General features: G+C 44.2%; 1 long non-coding RNA gene across 1 annotated transcript; it reads right to left on the bottom strand.

The window, feature by feature from the left end:
- Positions 1–5,352: 5,352 nt before the first annotated feature.
- On the bottom strand, positions 5,353–16,182 carry LOC118353642 (uncharacterized). Its single transcript, XR_004812891.2, has 2 exons — positions 15,838–16,182; positions 5,353–5,956 (listed from the first exon to the last, which is right to left on the bottom strand). It is a non-coding gene; the product is annotated as an uncharacterized LOC118353642 (long non-coding RNA).
- Between the last annotated feature and the right edge of the window lie 413 nt (positions 16,183–16,595).

Below are 16,595 nucleotides of genomic sequence, written 5' to 3'. Positions count from 1 at the left end.
TCTAAGAAAAAGATAGAAGCATAGTAGTTTACTTACGTAGTGATTCCAGAAAGCACCATAGAGGAATGGGGAAGGGGGACAGGGAAAGGAAGGAAGCCAATAAAGGGAGTATTACTGAGCAGGGTACCCCTGTGGGCTCTGAGGCTCAGGCCTGCTGGGGGCCTCTGGGAAACTGTGTAAAACTTGGCCTAGAGTGTGCCCCTCGGGGGGCATGGAAACTGAGGTGTCTGCCCTCCAACTCCCATCCAGCACTGGGTGAGGGCTGCTCCTAGAGGCATTGCTGGCCTCCCCCCTTGCAGGTTGGCTGTGCTAGAATAATAGGTGCTGAGGGGATGTGAGTGCAGTGCTGACTGCTTCTGCTACATTCACCTTGACCGTGGTTCACATCGCTGGGTAGTCAACGCATCAGGCATGGGGCGGGGGGGAAATCAGGGTGTCCTTGAGGTGACTGTACCTTACCAATCTTGGCCTATCCCCCTCATTTTCCAGATAAGAAAACCAAGGCTTAGAATAGCACTATCTAATAAAAGTACAATGCAAGCCACACATGTAATTTTAAAAATTTTAGTAGCACATTAGAAAAGTAAAATGAGGGATCCCTGGGTGGCGCAGCGGTTTAGCACCCGCCTTTGGCCCAGGGCGCGATCCTGGAGACCCAGGATCGAATCCCACGTTGGGCCCTGGTACATGGAGCCTGCTTCTCCCTCTGCCTGTGTCTCTGCCTCTCTCTCCCTCTCTATGTGACTATCATAAATAAATTTAAAAAAAATTTTTTAAAAAAGAAAAGTAAAATGAAACAGGTGAAATTGATTTGAGTAGCATATTTTGTTTAATCCAATATATTCAAACAATTGGTTTTTTTTTTTACTCTTTGTTTAGACTGTTGTATTTTTAACATGGAATCAACATAAAAATTATTACTGTGGGGCAGCCCTGGTGGCTTGGCAGTTTAGTGCCACCTTCAGCTCAGGGTGTGATCGTGGGGTCCCCAGATCGGGTCCCACATCGGGCTCCCTGCATGGAGCCTGCTTCTCCCTCTGCCTGTGTCTCTGCCTCCTCCTGTGCCTGTGTCTCTAATAAATAAATAAATAAGTAAGTAAAATCTTTTAAAAAATTATTACTGTGATATTCTGCATTTTTTTGTACTTGGCTTAAATTGTCCACTCCCAGCATACCCCATTCTGACTGGCTACACTCTAAGTGCTCAGTAGCCACTTGTGGCCAGTGCCTACCACACCGGACAGCACAAACTCAGAGCACTTCTATCATCGCACAAATTTCTAATGGACAGTGCCAGTCTGGTTAGTTTGTGTCATTTGCCCCACGTTAGACAGCTTGTGGGTAGTTGAGGTGGTTGCCAAGAAGCCAAAAGAGAACACTAGGGTCCCTGGGTAGGCTGGGACCCTGAGCTTTAAATCTTCCCAAAAATAGGAGGAGGAAAGGAGTTCTTAGGATGCCTCAAGCTGTTTAGTTCCAAGATTAACTTGGCTGGTTGCTCAACCTCCTAGATGCAAGAAGACCCTGAGGTCAAGCTCAGGTAGTCCTCCCGGGGGAAAGGACCTGGTCTCTCTGTTCATTACTGCATCCCCAGCCCAGGGACCTGGCCCGCAGGAGGCCCTCAAGAGAGCCCTGCTCAATGTTGATTAGAAGCACCCTTTGGGTGGCCATCATAGGGTCATCAGCAGGTGAGGGCTGCCGAGCAGTGGGGAGGTAGTCATGAGCACCATAGCCATTTTGGACATTACCTGGGTGAAGAAGTCATGAGCAATCGAGTAAACGGAAAGTTGGACCAAGGAGCCTAAAAGAGAATCAAGCATCTTCCCACTCACCAATCCCTACTTAACATGCCATTCTACAAAGAGAAACAGAGGCACAGAGTGGTGGAGAAAATTTTCCAGGAGGGCCACTGTGTTTGCTGGGAGTAAACTGCTTTGACATTGGGCACAACACACACATTTAACTGGAGGCGATTTGCCCAGGGTTTTATTCCCGCAATAAATCTTATCATCTTCTGCTCCTTACACGGCCTGTCTTCTCTTCTCTGCATTACACTAACTGCTCCCTTTCCCAGCAGCAGTGGTAATAAATGGTGTCTCACAATGTAGAAGTTAAGGTTTCAAGGTGAAGCCTTTGGAAACGATTCCTTTGTAATTTCATTTATAGCCATGCCATATTTTATGGCGCAACTCACTAGCTCTGTGGGTGGCTTTGTGTGTGTTCCAGAGAAAGCGAGAGTGAGAAGCATCCCACCCTCCAATCCTCACACACCCCTCCCAGTGGAATTTGGAAGTTATAGCACCTCCCAGGTTTTTAAAGGAAGATTTTTAACCTCTCCTGGTGTTCTTGCGGAGATGCATGCTATCCAGCCAGCCATGACAAGAAATGCCGGAAATGTGGCTGCTCCAGGAAGCTTCCCCTCATCCCTTTGGCCCACCATGATGCTCCTAGAAATCCTAATTGTCAAGACAGACCTCTGTCCTCTGTCCGTAACTAGACAGCCATTTCTCTTGAGAGCGACAACCAAGGAAGAGATGTTACTTTTCTATCTCCTTCCCTGCTCCATACACACATCCCAAACTCACTGGAGCATTAGGATTAGGTTGACTGACTAATGAATGATTGGCAACCTCTAAGTGTACAAAAATTAAAAAAAAAAAACAAAAAATAAGAAATAAAATTTTTTAAGTGTACAAAAATCATTCAATTAGTATGGCCTTTTTAAGGGGCAAACAATGCAACACGATTGGTCCACATCCTCCAAGAAGAGGTCAAGAACCCTGCAAGGAGGGAAGAAACTCAATATATATGTTTGAGATCTAGTTCAGTTTCAAGTTCTCTCTAAAGACAAAGCATAGCCTGACTTTGTACATAGACTCCCTCATCTCACACACACACACACACACACACACACACACACACACACACGATGAGAGATCCTTTAGGACTTCTTAAGGATACAGTCAAATATATTCTTTATTTGGTACATAGTGGATGCTCAATAAATACCCGTTAAATAAAATCAGTGAAGGTGGCTGCCATGACTCTGCTTATCTTGGGGGGAGGCTATATGATAAAGTGAGAGGAGCATGGGCAACAGACCTGATTCTAAATCTTGCCTCTGCTCCAAGCTATCTGAATGGTCTTGGGCAAATGCCTTCACCGCTCAGAATCTGAATTTCCTCAACAGTAAAATGGAAATGATAATATCTACCTCCTAGAGTTGTTTTTTTTTAATTTTTATTTATTTATGATAGTCACAGAGAGAGAGAGAGAGAGAGAGAGAGAGAGAGTGAGAGGCAGAGACTTAGGCAGATGGAGAAGCAGGCTCCATGCACTGGGAGCCCGACGTGGGATTCGATCCCGGGTCTCCAGGATTGCGCCCTGGGCCAAAGGCAGGCGCCAAACCGCTGCGCCACCCAGGGATCCCCCCTAGAGTTGTTTTGATGATTATATAAGATAGTCTCAATAAAACTTCTAGGTGTCTACTAGGCACATAGGAAACATCAGGTGCTTTTCTCTCTGTCTGGAATGTTCTTGCTCACTGAGCAGACTCCCTGGCACCCTCTAAGACTCACCTTGAATATAATAGGCCAAGAAGAGGTGATTGCTCCTTCTGTCCTGCTTTCCTTGTAGCTCTTCAGGCAGCTACTATTGCACTTTTCAGCCTATATTACAGTGATTTGGGATGGGACACTGCTCTCTATCCTTGAGGTCAAGACCAACCTTTCACCATTTTATATCCTCATTGCTTAGCATACTGCCTGGCATGTAGGAGGCACTCAATAAAAACTTTCTTTTCCATGTAGGAAAAGAGATTAAGAAGGACACATACCAAAATGTAACTGGTTATCCCTGGTTGATGAAATTATACGTGGTTTTCATCTTTTGTAGAGGGGGCTCATCTATATTTTTATTTTTATTTTACTTTATTTATTTTTATTTTTATTTATTTATGATAGTCACAGAGAGAGAGAGAGAAAGAGGCAGAGACATAGGCAGAGGGAGAAGCAGGCTCCAGGCACCGGGAGCCCGACGTGGGATTCGATCCCGGGTCTCCAGGATCGCGCCCTGGGCCCAAGGCAGGCGCCAAACCGCTGCGCCACCCAGGGATCCCTCATCTATATTTTTAAAATGCTTTTCCCTACAAGGGTCATGTTTTATTTGAGTAACAAAATGATTCTGTAAAAATAAATGTATACTTAATGAGAAGATGGATAAATAATGGATGGACGGATGGATAGATAGACGGAAGGATAGGTGTATTCAATAAATGTAAATAGTTTCCATTCCTGTAGATTCTCAGTACCTGGGTCTGAGGCTAAGTTTTCTGCACAGTGAGAAAAGGATTTCCACTCCCCATGAGCCTGCTCCCTATTTCCTGCCAAATGGCTTTGAACCTCTGCTCCTGTTCAAACTCACATTTTTGAATACCCATTTCAGGAAGGAAAACTCATCCACCACTTCCACCTTGGTCTATGCCAGGACTCAGTAAACTTTGTATATAAAGATCCAAATAGTAAATATTTTAGTCTGTAGGGGCCCTATAGTCTCTATTCACAATTTCTCAGTTCTACCCTTGTGGCCTGAAAGCAGCCATCGATGAAGCATCGATGATGCATGATGATGAAAGAACGTGGCTGTGCTCTAATCAAACCTTATTTACAAAAATGTGGCAGGCCAGATTTAGCTCAAGGGCCATATAGTTTGACAATCCCTGGCCTCTCACTTTGCCAATGTTGTTCTCCTTCCCTGATGGCCCTGAAGGGCCCTGCCTGCCTACTTAGATTATATTCATCCACTGTCTTCCAACTAGAGCATTACTACTTATCATTTATGGTATTAGCCTCCTGTTATTATACTGTATTTACATGTATAGTAGTAAATGCTACAACCATTTGCTGAGAAGCTTTCTACTTTGGGGGAGGTTTTTTTTTTTTTAACTTATTTGTTTATTTGAGAAAGAGAGAGAGAACACAGAGGGAGAGGGAGAAGCAGAATCCCTACTGAGCAGGGAGCCTGATGCGGGCTCCATCCCAGGACCCTGGGAACATGACCTGAACCAAAGGCAGGCACTTAACCGACTGAGCCACACAGGTGCTCCTGGGGGAGATTTTGTAAAGGGGTATGTGTTGGAATTATGCTTGAGAAGAACTGGAATGGGAGAATGTAAGTAATAAACATTCATAATAATAGTATACATGGCATTAATCTTATAATGATGTGGTCAGCCTAGTGATTCTCATCTTGGAAGAAAAAGACATACCAAAGGGAAAAAAAAAAAAAAAACCTTTGGCAGCCCTACAATGACCTAATGGCAAGTGACAGAGGAGCCAGGTCCTATGACTCAATGTCTCATTCCTTAAGAATTGTCTTTATTTCAAAAACCTACAAGAAAAATAACAGAAATTTCTGTTGGGGAATTTAAGATCCAAGCACAAAGGAGCTTTTTCGTGTCTTTGGACAAGCTGGGTATGATAAATCGAATGCCACCACTGGAGATGTTGCAATTTCCCTTCTAAATTAGCCACCATACAGCCGTCTGTGCAGAACTCGGGCTTCAGCTTTCGGCTTTCATTTTTTTCTGCTCTCCTGAATGCTGAGCCTGTGCTCTTGGCTGAGATGGGCTAAGGTTTACGCTTAGGATCACGAGGCCGCCGCAGCAGCTCTTCGCAAATGCGACTGAGTAGTCCATAAATGGTCCTTGTTTGGTGGCAATGCTTGGCTCCCTCTCCCTAAAAAGGAAATTATAAAGAAAATGTACAGGACGGTCGCCATGCGGCCGATAACACAATTTCCTGGCTTTCAGACCACTTGCTGACAGAGCAGACCCTTGGAGAGCAGAGATGCAAAGCCTGTTGATTCACACGTGGGGCTTTTCTGACACCGGGGACCCGGTACTTGCAGCCGCAGCAGCTCTTTCCGTGAGCGCGCACCATCTGGCCCGGAGCCCCTGGAACTAAATGAAGGGAATACATTTGAATAGAGCTTTGACCTGGGGCCTTAAGACACGCCTCCTATGGCTTCCTTTGGAATTCTAGACTTAATGACTTCTCCTTTCCTTCCCCGGAGCCATTCCAACCGTACCACGGCTCTTTACACAAAGCTGGTGTACTCGACCGTGGACTCAGTCACTCATTTCCTCATTCATTCATTCATTCATTCAGGAAGTCAGCATATATGGAGCACTTCACAGACGCCAATACTTCAGGCACAGCACTATCGAAGTCAGACTAGGTCCCTATCCTCCCGGAAATTGCAGTCGATTAGACAACACAGATATTAAACATTTTCAATTAATGGTGAGGAGGGTTATGTGGGGGCCAGTACAGTGCTATGGGTACATTACAGATGACCATGTAATCTGTCATCCACACCTGGATGCTTCTGAGAGTAAAAGAAGGTGCTATTAATAACTATCCTAAAAGAGCAGGTTAAGCTAGGATTGTCCCGGGCCAGCTAAATCATAGGTTCGGCCACACAGCTGGGACTTTGGCCATGCAGCAAGGGACCTCAGATGATAGATTCACTTCCCCTCTTTCCCTTTGTTGCTCTTTTCCTGCCTTCCCTGCTCTCCTCCTGCCTTTGCTCCTTTATGCGGTAGCAGACCTAGGTGGCGCGAGTGTTGGAGCCCCTCGATGGCAGCGCTCTCAATCTAGCGCTTGGCAGCGTTGCCAGGCATGGATCTGTCATCATTTGCTCCTTTTCCTGGTCACTTGGTAAGAGCCTTCACCAAACAGAGCCTCTAAATCTGGACTCCTGCCTTTGATTCCAGCCTCCTCCCCATATGTCAAGAATGCGGCTGGGCCTCTGACTGTTACGTAGCAGAACCACAGGGCTGACCTGGGATGGCATATTCTTTAGCAGTATTAGGAGTAGGCTGGCTTTGTTTTTCTGGAAGCTCCTTTGGCAGGGATGGTGAGCTGCCCAAAGCCCAAAGCTCAGTGGTACAGTAGTCACCTAGAGGGCATCTCACCAACGACCTACCATTTCGTTCCTTCTGTAAGTCTGAGCTATCGAAGGGTTCTCTTTTCATTATCAAAGATGGACCAGCATGACTGTATCACTAATGCCAGCCTTGGGGCATGTGGCAGATGCTCTGCCTCAGGGCCCTTAGGACCACCTCTGAGTTTACCTAGAGCCACAGTGGATACTTCCTGGCTGGCTGGTTGCTTCTTACCACAAATGCAAACCCTCTGCCTAAGGCTTTATCAGCCCTTCCTTGAGCTTGCCCAACTCACACAAGGCAACCCTCCACCAAAGAGGGACAGGAGACAACGGATGGGTGGGCAAGCCCCAAGAGGGCCCCAGTGATCCTTGCATCCTGCTATACTTGCCCTCGTATAGTCCCCTCCCACGTTGAATACTGCTGACGTTTGTAACTAATATAGTATAGTGCAAATGATGGGGCATGACTTTTCAGGCTAGATCATAAAAGGCATTGCTGCTTCTATCCTGCTCTCTTTTGGAAGCCAGCTGCCATGTTACGAGGACACTCAAGTAGCCTTATGCAGAGGGTCATTTGGGGAGGAACTGAGGCCAAACAGTGCTATGGGCCAACAGCCAGCACTGAGTTGTCAGCCAGGTGAGGGACCTGTCTTAGCTGTGGATCCTCCAGGCCCAGTTAAGTCCTCAGATGACCACAGCCTGGCCAATATCTCTACTGCAGCCTTATAAAAGACCCCAAGCTGACCACTCAGCTAAACAAAACTCAAATTCCTAATCCTTAAAACTATGAGAGATAATAAATGTTAATCATTGCTTTAAAATGCTAAGTTTTGGGGGGGGGCACCTGGGTGGCTCAGCAGTTGAGCATCTGCCTTCAGCTCAGGTTGCGATCCTGGGGTCCTGGGATCAAGTCCTGCATCAGGCTCCCCGAAGGGAGCCTGCTTCTCCCTCTGCCTGTGTCTCTGCCTCTCTCTGTCTCTCATGAATAAATAAAATCTTTTAAAAAAATGCTAAGTTTTGGGTAACATGTTACACAGTATTAGCTAACTAATGTATATGGTGGATAAATGCCTCAGCTTCCCCCAAAGCACAGTCCACATGATTCCTTAGGCAATCCCCAGTGGGATTGAGCCCCAGTTGCCCACAGAGGTGATCTTCTCACTGTGTGCTTTCTCTTTTCTTTTGTATTTTTTCCCTCTGTATCTCATTCTCCCCACTCCCTCACTTCTGCTTCCGGTGATCATGTCCCAAATAAACTATCTGCCCCCAAGTCCTTGCCTTGGCATCCACTTTGAGGAAACACAAACCAAGATAGGGTGTCTTGTTCATATTCATGGATCAGCTTTTCAAAAAAAGGCTAACTTTTAGGGGCACCTGGGTGACTCAGTCAGTTAAGCATCTGACTCTTGATTTGGGCTCAGGTCATGATCTCAGAATCGTGAAATGGAGCCCTGAATCAGGCTCTGCACTGGGTGTGAAGCCTGCTTAAGATTGTCTCTCTCCCTCTCCCTCTGCCCCCTCACCCTCATTCGCTACGCTATCTCTCTCTCTCTCTCTCAAAAACAAACTCTATCATATATTGTATGGTTCCATTGATATGAAATGTCCAGGACAGGCAAATCTTTAGAGATAGAAAGTAGATGAGCCGTTGCCTGGGATTAAGGGTGGGAGTAGGTACTGACTACAAATGGACATGTGGGACCTTTTGGAGGTGATGGAAATTTCCTGAAACTGGATCATAATGATAACTGCATAACTCTATAAACTTACTGAACATCACTAAGTTATTCACTTTAAGCAGGTAACTTTTATAGTATATAAATCATGCCTCAATAAAGCTGTTTTTTTTAAAAAATAACTGATTTTAATAGCTGAAACATGTATAGAAATGAGAAAAGAAGAAAGAAGTAGAAAAGAGGAAAATGTAAAGGAAGGGATCCCTACTGGCAGTCACATTAGACCCCTAAGAACTAGATTTGCTACAGTCTCCTCCAAAGTAGAACCAACATATTTGATACAGGATATGTAATAATTAGGCCAACTATGTCCCCTCAAATATAGAAAACTAATATTAAAGACAGACTCTCCTGCAGGCTTTGTCTAACCAAAGAAGACTCCCCCAGAAATGCCACATCTGTGGTTTTAGGAATCAATACCATGTGCGATATGTAAGGACACTCCCCGGGAACGTGCCTTGGGAAAGCCATCAGCAACAACCAAGCTACGGTGGGGGAGGCTGTGAGATTCTGACATCCTAACCCCATGACGAAAAGGAGGAAAGAGCCAGTGGTTATCCATTTCCTTACAACGAGAAGAACTTAGGTGCACACGTCTTCCTTCATCCTTTGTGCTGGGGCTGCCAGAGAGAAGCAATATTCCCAGGAAAACGAGCGGTGTGGTCCATTCTAAGTGCCTCCTTCCTTCAGATTGGCCAGATTTCTACCTGGCCAAGATCCAAGTTCAGGAGTCTGGCACAGGAGAGGGATGAGCGGGGAAAAGAAGAATGATCACTTACTCCTCCACATGTTAATTTATGGAGCTTAGAGTTTCTACAGAGCAGCCAAGAAAAGGTCTTACCTGGACTGTACTGATTTCAGAGTATGTTGGGAACATCTGTAATTGATATGGAGGACACACCTACACAAACACACACATACTTGGTTGTGTCAGTCAGCTTGTGCTATATAACAAACCACCTCAAAGCTTAGTGGCTCAAAACAACCATCATCTACTTAGATCATGATTCTGAGGTCTGTCCAGGTAATTCTTTTGGTTTGAGCTCAGACTTCTCATTCACCTGCAGTCAGCTAGTGAGCCATCTAGAGACTGAGTGCTAGGCTGCTCACGCTCATGTGCCTAGTACGGCAAGATATTGGCTGGGGCAATGGGGACAAATACATGTCTCTCATCGTCCAGCAGGCAATCTTGGGTGTCAGGGTCCCAGGACCCACGGAAGAACAAGCACAAGTACACAAGCGTGTTTCAAGTCTCTGCTTGTTTCATGTTTGCTAACGTCCCACTGGACAAAGCAGGTCACGTGGCCAGACTAGACTCAAGGGGTAAAGGAACAAATTCACCTCTTTTTTTTTTCTTTTTAACAAATTCCACCTCTTGATGGGAAGATCTGCAATACCACAGGCAGGTGAAGTATTTGGGATCATCATTCATATAATCTACCACACCTGTTTGTTTTGTTTTTTAAATTCTCTTCTGAGATCTGCAGGTTGTCATTCTTCTCACTTGCTGGAGAATGTGTTTTGTTCAACAGCTGTTCTAGTGGCTAGAAAATATAATTTATTTTGAGATGAACCATTTTGCTCTGAGATTAATTAAACTCTAGCTTTTTCTCTTGAAGAGAAAATTCTCTGTTGCTCTAATCAGCTATTGACTGCCATGTAGATACCCCCAGAGTCTGGTTACAAGCCAAATATAGGATGCCATTCCAGGGAACCTGTTGACAGTGTGGATTTTGGCTCACAGGTCACGGTGAGACTGAAATAAAGAAAAATGGCAGTGTCAAAGTCATGAAGGAGGAGACAGGGAGGGGGAGTAAGAAAGTGAGAGGAGAAAAAAATGCTCAGTTAATAGAATTGGCCTTGGTGTCACCATGAAGGAACACCCAAGCACATACCACTCAACACCTCAGGAGGAATTTGTAGCCTGCAGACCTAGCTGCATCTTTTTAAGGGTGATTCAAGTGCATCTGGGGTAAAGTTTGACTAATCACAGTGGAGGGAAAATGCTCTGTGTTCAATTACATACTGTCATAGCCAGTCAACACTGTTGGGGTCCATGAAGGGCAAGGAGAGAGAAAAGATTGTTGGGTAATAGAGGTAGGTGGGGAAGGGGACATCTGGATTGGGAGGATTTTCCAGGAAGAGAGATTTGAGACTCACAGTTTCAGCTCCCCACTGTGAGACAAACATTCAGGGGAAGGAACAGGGCCCTTCAAGTCACTTCCCTCCTGCTTTACTCAGCTCCTGAAACATAATCATCTCTAGCTTAACTTGGTGTCAGGCAGGGGTTCAATAACTAGTAAATAACACTCCCACCCGAAGATCATCAGACCATGGTATAAGCGCGCGCGCGCGCGCACACACACACACACACACACACACACACACACTCCCACACACAGGGCAGATGCACCCTAGACCAGAGTAGGAAAAACTCTCACTGAGGCCTGGAGAATATTGTTCTTCCCTCAAAGCATGGAAGAGCAGTTCCCTGAGCAGCCCCTTGAGGGTCTGAGGGCTTGCTCTTGGGGGGTGAAGGCTGCCAGCTGTCCATTAGAATCCACTTTCCCCTTCTTACTGGGCACACAGCTTGAGTACATTTCCCAGATTCCCTTGTAATGAGGTTTGGTCATGTGATTGAATTCTGGCCAGTTGGATGTGAGAGTGACTTAAGCTACATTTAGAATGAGGATGTAAGATAGTAGACATGTCTCCTCCATCTTATCTTTCTCCTTCTCACTACCTGCAACCCATCACAATCTAGTTTCAACCATAGATAACAACAATACCTAGAGGATGGCAGAGGTACCCAATAAAAAGAACACGAGTTTCTGACTAACTGTGGAGCAGAGCTGCTTCAGCAATCTGAACCATGTACCTCTGAATTATTACCTGGAAGACAAATAAACCTCTTGGTTCTGTAGGCTATACTGTGTTGTTAGGTCTCTTTGTTACAGCAACTTAGCCTTTTACCCTAACACTTTCATTCACTCAACCTAAATGCTGTAGGTCCCCTTTGGGAGACTCTCCTGTGTCTTGAGGTCACCATGAAGCCAGTCTTAAACACCAATAAATTTTTTAAAATCACAATATATAACCAACTTTAAAAAGACTATAGATTAATGGGTGCTTTCCTTGAAAGCTTCTTGGGGAGAAGGTGCAGAAGACATGTTGACATCACACATGTCTCAGTAAAACTTCTTTTGAACATCTTTTATTTTCCTCAAAGTTTATTCCGTATAACATTTAGCACCCTTTGTGTGTGTGTTTCTCATTCTTTCTCTTGCTCTTGTGCTACACACACACACACACACACACACACACGCATGCATGCACTCCCCCCCTCCTCTTGAGTCTCTCTCCCCCCTTCTGCTCTTTGTTCTACTTCTGCAGCCTCCTCCTCTTTCTAGTCTTGTCTCTCTTGACTCTTCTGTTTGTAGCCCTAATGACCATCCTGGTCATAAAAAACATCTACTCTTATTAGGATGCAGGAAAATCAGTGAAATAGTAACTATTTTCATGTTTTTTAAGTCAAGAGGAATATAAATTTTTCAATATTTTTCTCCGTGCTGCATAGGAAAACAAATTCTAATTGAGCATCTACTAAGAACTCATAAGACAGACATAGAACCATCTGGAAAGAATCTTGAAGAGCAACCCAAGAGAAAAATCAAAGTTCAGAAAATTACTTGCCTGGAAATAATTAGTGGAGGAACTAAGACTAGACCCTGGTCTCTTAGCTACTTATCCTCAACTTCCAGTCCCATTCTCTTTCCTGACAATACCCTCATTCCTTGCTCTGAAACTTAGAGGAAAGTATCTGAGGCCCCTCCACAGAATGCTTGCTTGAATTTCCATACACTAGACCCACCACAGGGGGAGGAAGGCAGGCCAATCAGAGGGCTGGGGAAACTAAGCCAGTCACAGAGGCAACGAGACCAAAGGCTTCATACCTATCCTGTGATCTACCAATTTCACTCCTACATATTTACTCAAGAAAAATGAAAATACGTGTATGAAGAATACTTGTGCATAAATCCTCATGGAAGCTGTGTCCATAATGGATAAAACAGGAAATAATGCAAATATCCAACATGATGAGAACTGATGAATAAATTATGCTATAATCATACAATGAAATATGATCCAGCAATAAAAAAGGAATGAACTGTTGATATATACAACATAATCTGAAAAACATTATGCAGACTGAAAGAAGTGAGACATAAAAGAGTACTGAATGACTTCATTTTTGTGAAGTTCTAGAGTAAGTTAGACTAATATATGATGATAGAAATCATAGCAGTGATTGCTTCTGGCGGGGGTGGGGGATTGGCTGCAAAGGGGCACAAGGGAACATTCTGGAGTGAATCAAATGCTCTATATCTCGATTTACAAGGTTAGGGTTGCATGTATACATTTGTCTAGCCCATTGACTAGTACATTGAAGAAATATGTATTTAACTATATATAAATTATAATAGATACACATATGCACACAAATAGTATTAGGAGAAAGAAAGACTATTATAAGAAAAATGGATACATTAAACTTGTAGCTTTTGTTTCCTGCCACATAATATTACAAGGCAGATCTTTCCCCAGTGCCATCCTCACTCTTATCTCTTGGCTTCATCTATTCTTCACCTTCATTCCATCCCTGATAATCATATCAAAAGCTCTCGCCACATCCATCGAAACCATCATGCCAAATGTATGGGATGCAAACATACAGCTTCAACCTGGGACCAGGCCTAAATGAGCACCCTAGGCTCATCCTTGGGTTCTGTACTTTCACATCAGGCTATGAATGAAAAACACAAGGACAGGGAGGTAATGGAAGCTCTTTACCACATCTTAGAGCTCAGTCTCTCTGGGTAACTCTGGGAAACAGTATGGAATGATCCCACTCAAGTGATGAGAAAGCTGGAGAATTTACACACCAACTCCCACCAGTCACTGCTTGAAGGTGTTAATTCACCAGAACTTCTAGTCTGCTGTGTGTACAGGCAAGGTGTGATCTGGCAGCTAGGGAAAGCCTTCAGGCAAAGAAATATGTAAGTTGGCCACTGGAGGTCAGATGGATATGCACAGAAATGGTAAGGCCTAAAGGGTTAAGGGTGGGGCATTGTCACTGTCTGCTACAAGACCTAAATATATAGGACTGAGTTCTGTTCCCTGATTGGGTCTGCTGTCTTAATCCAGACCCCCTGTATTGGTTAGCTTTTGCTGTGTAACAAATCACCACAAATCATAGTGGCTTAAAATAATGAATATTTAATTCAGCCCATAATTCTGTGGTTGACCAGGTAATTCTTCTGATTTGGGCCAGCTCAGCTGATCTCTGCTCAGTTCTGTTATATGTCTTATATGACATATGTCTGTAGACATAAGTAAAATGAATGGTTGTTTTAAGCCGCTAAATTTTAGGACAGTTACATTGTGGAAGCTAATTGATATGTGCGGTAGAGGAGTGAAGTTAGATTAGGTGATCAGGTAAAGTCTCCCTAAGAAGGGGACATTTAACTTGAGACTTAGAAGATGGCAAAGAGATGGTGATGGTAAGACAGGGGTAAGGCATTGGAGGCAGAGAACAGCAAATGCAAAGGTCATTACAGGAAAGGGCTTGGTGTTTTGAGGGAACTGAAAGAAGATGAAGAAATGCTAGTAGGACTGAAGACAAGAGTGAGAATGAGAGCAAGAGTGAGAGAGAGAGAGGGAGGGAGGGGAGGGGATGGGAGGGGAGGGACGGAAGAAGATTGAAGGCACAGGGAAAATCTATTCATCCTCTGACTCATAAGAGGAAAGGAGTCATAAGAATCTGTTCTTTATTAGCATCCTTCATTAATAGAATCTTAGTCAAAAATACATTCTGAATATGTAGCATTTTTATCATATATATTACTCATACAGAATATGCTAATAAAAATGATCCATATTCTTTCTACAGTCTTCTCATGCTCTTCACTCTCTCCTTTCTCTTCTCCCCAGGCTCAGCTACAGGAGGAGGGACCTGTGGCAGAGGCACTGGGATAGTCCTTCACATGGAGACAAAATGAAAACCCATTGTCTAAACAAAGAATTCACAAAAGCAAGACAGTGGTGTGAGTTGGCCATTCAGCAAATTGGCCGTTTGGCAAACTGGATTCTGGAAAATTGGCTTCCAGCTTTGCAACCCTGCAAACTTCCAGCCCTTTCCCTCTTTGTGCTTTAGTCTTCTCAGAAAATAGACTGGATGAAGCCGAAGTCCCTTCCAGCTCTAGTGTAATGAGGTTTTATGGGACCCATGAGCTCCATGGGGTTGTGTGTGGGTGTGCATATGAGTAAGTAGAAATTAATTAATCTCAGATGCCTGAAAAGTATTAAAATAGAAAGGGGGTGAGGAACCTTGGAGGTTGAAGGAGAGAGAAGGGGGAGGGGAGGCGTTCACTGGGTCGTCTTGAATTGCATCAGATTTTAGTTCAACAATAAACTAGTCCTCTAATTTCAAAGTCTAATGCTTGGGCACGAATGTGTTATAACAGGGGAATGGATGTGGAAATAGACCAGAATTGAAAGCCTTGTCTCAACAATCAATTAAATTCACCAGGCAAATCCCCAAATAAGCCTTATTAGTTTTGTTTTCTTCAATGAAGGAAGGAAACTATACCATATCTGGCATGGAAGCAGACTTTCAAATAAAAAAGGGGGCAAGTGTGGAAAGAAAATTTAAAAATACGCCATGCTTAACATACTGATCAGGAGACCAAGGACATAGGCCTGATTCTGCTATGAACTGTGTAACCTGGAGAAAATCCCATCATTCTTCTGTGCCACAGCTTCCTCTTATGAAGACATAACTAGGTCACAGATGGCAAACACCTAGCACGTATAATACCACCATCTCTGTCCAGGCCAGTGAGAGGTATCAATAACCAGTCATAGCAATCTTTCCAGTAATATCTAGAGACATCCTCAGAATCTACTCAACACAGGACTTCCAGACCACTGCCAAATTAACAGCACTGGCTCTCAAAGTTAAACTTATCAACTTTTCTGAACTAGCCCGCTAGTTCCCAACCTGTGGGCTGCAGACTTCTAGGATTCTGTGAGGTTACTGAAAACTGTTAAGTCATATGCTCACCAAGCCTCATCTGTAGTTTCAATAAAGTCTTACCTTACCGGTATCTTCATTCCAAAAAGATATTGGGAATATCTGGCCAAGGGCATTTCAAAACTCTTCTTCTGCTCTGGTATTTTCTATTCCAAGGCTGATTTTCTTTCTGTCTTTTTTTTTTAATTTTTTTTAAATTTATTTATGATAGTCACAGAGAGAGAGAGAGAGAGGTGCAGAGACACAGGCAGAGGGAGAAGCAGGCTCCATGCACCGGGAGCCCGATGTGGGATTCGATCCCGGGTCTCCAGGATCGCGCCCTGGGCCAAAGGCAGGCGCCAAACTGCTGCGCCACCCAGGGATCCCTGATTTTCTTTCTGTCTTAAGCCCATGTTCCTTCTACTTCCATCCCCCTACCCAAGATTTTCTAACACTAACATGGACTCTGGTCAGGATGGAATTTCCCAATGCTATCTGATAAGGGAAAGAACCAGGCAACATAGGTCAGCAAATAAGTCACAATAATCATCATTGCTTTGTCCTTGACATGGGCTGTGACCAACCTGAGGGTCATCTGCCCAAATTGGCTCTGGACTTCACCCTTTTATTTCAGGTCATGAGGCCAGGATCTTTGTTTTCATATAGTCTCCCAGGCTTTCCTAACTGTTTAATATCATCTCAGATTCAAGTTGAGTTTCTTCTTCAGCATTTTAGGGTAGGAAGCTAAGACCCAGGGTGATATGGAGTACCAGTTTGGGTACCATCACTTACTAGTTAAATGACTTTCAGTAGTTTTCTTCATATCTTTGAGTCTCAGTGCC

The sequence above is a fragment of the Canis lupus genome, chromosome X, assembly GCF_003254725.2.
Source record: "Canis lupus dingo isolate Sandy chromosome X, ASM325472v2, whole genome shotgun sequence".
Taxonomy (NCBI): domain Eukaryota; kingdom Metazoa; phylum Chordata; class Mammalia; order Carnivora; family Canidae; genus Canis; species Canis lupus.
This window is presented reverse-complemented; position numbering and strand designations above follow the sequence as displayed.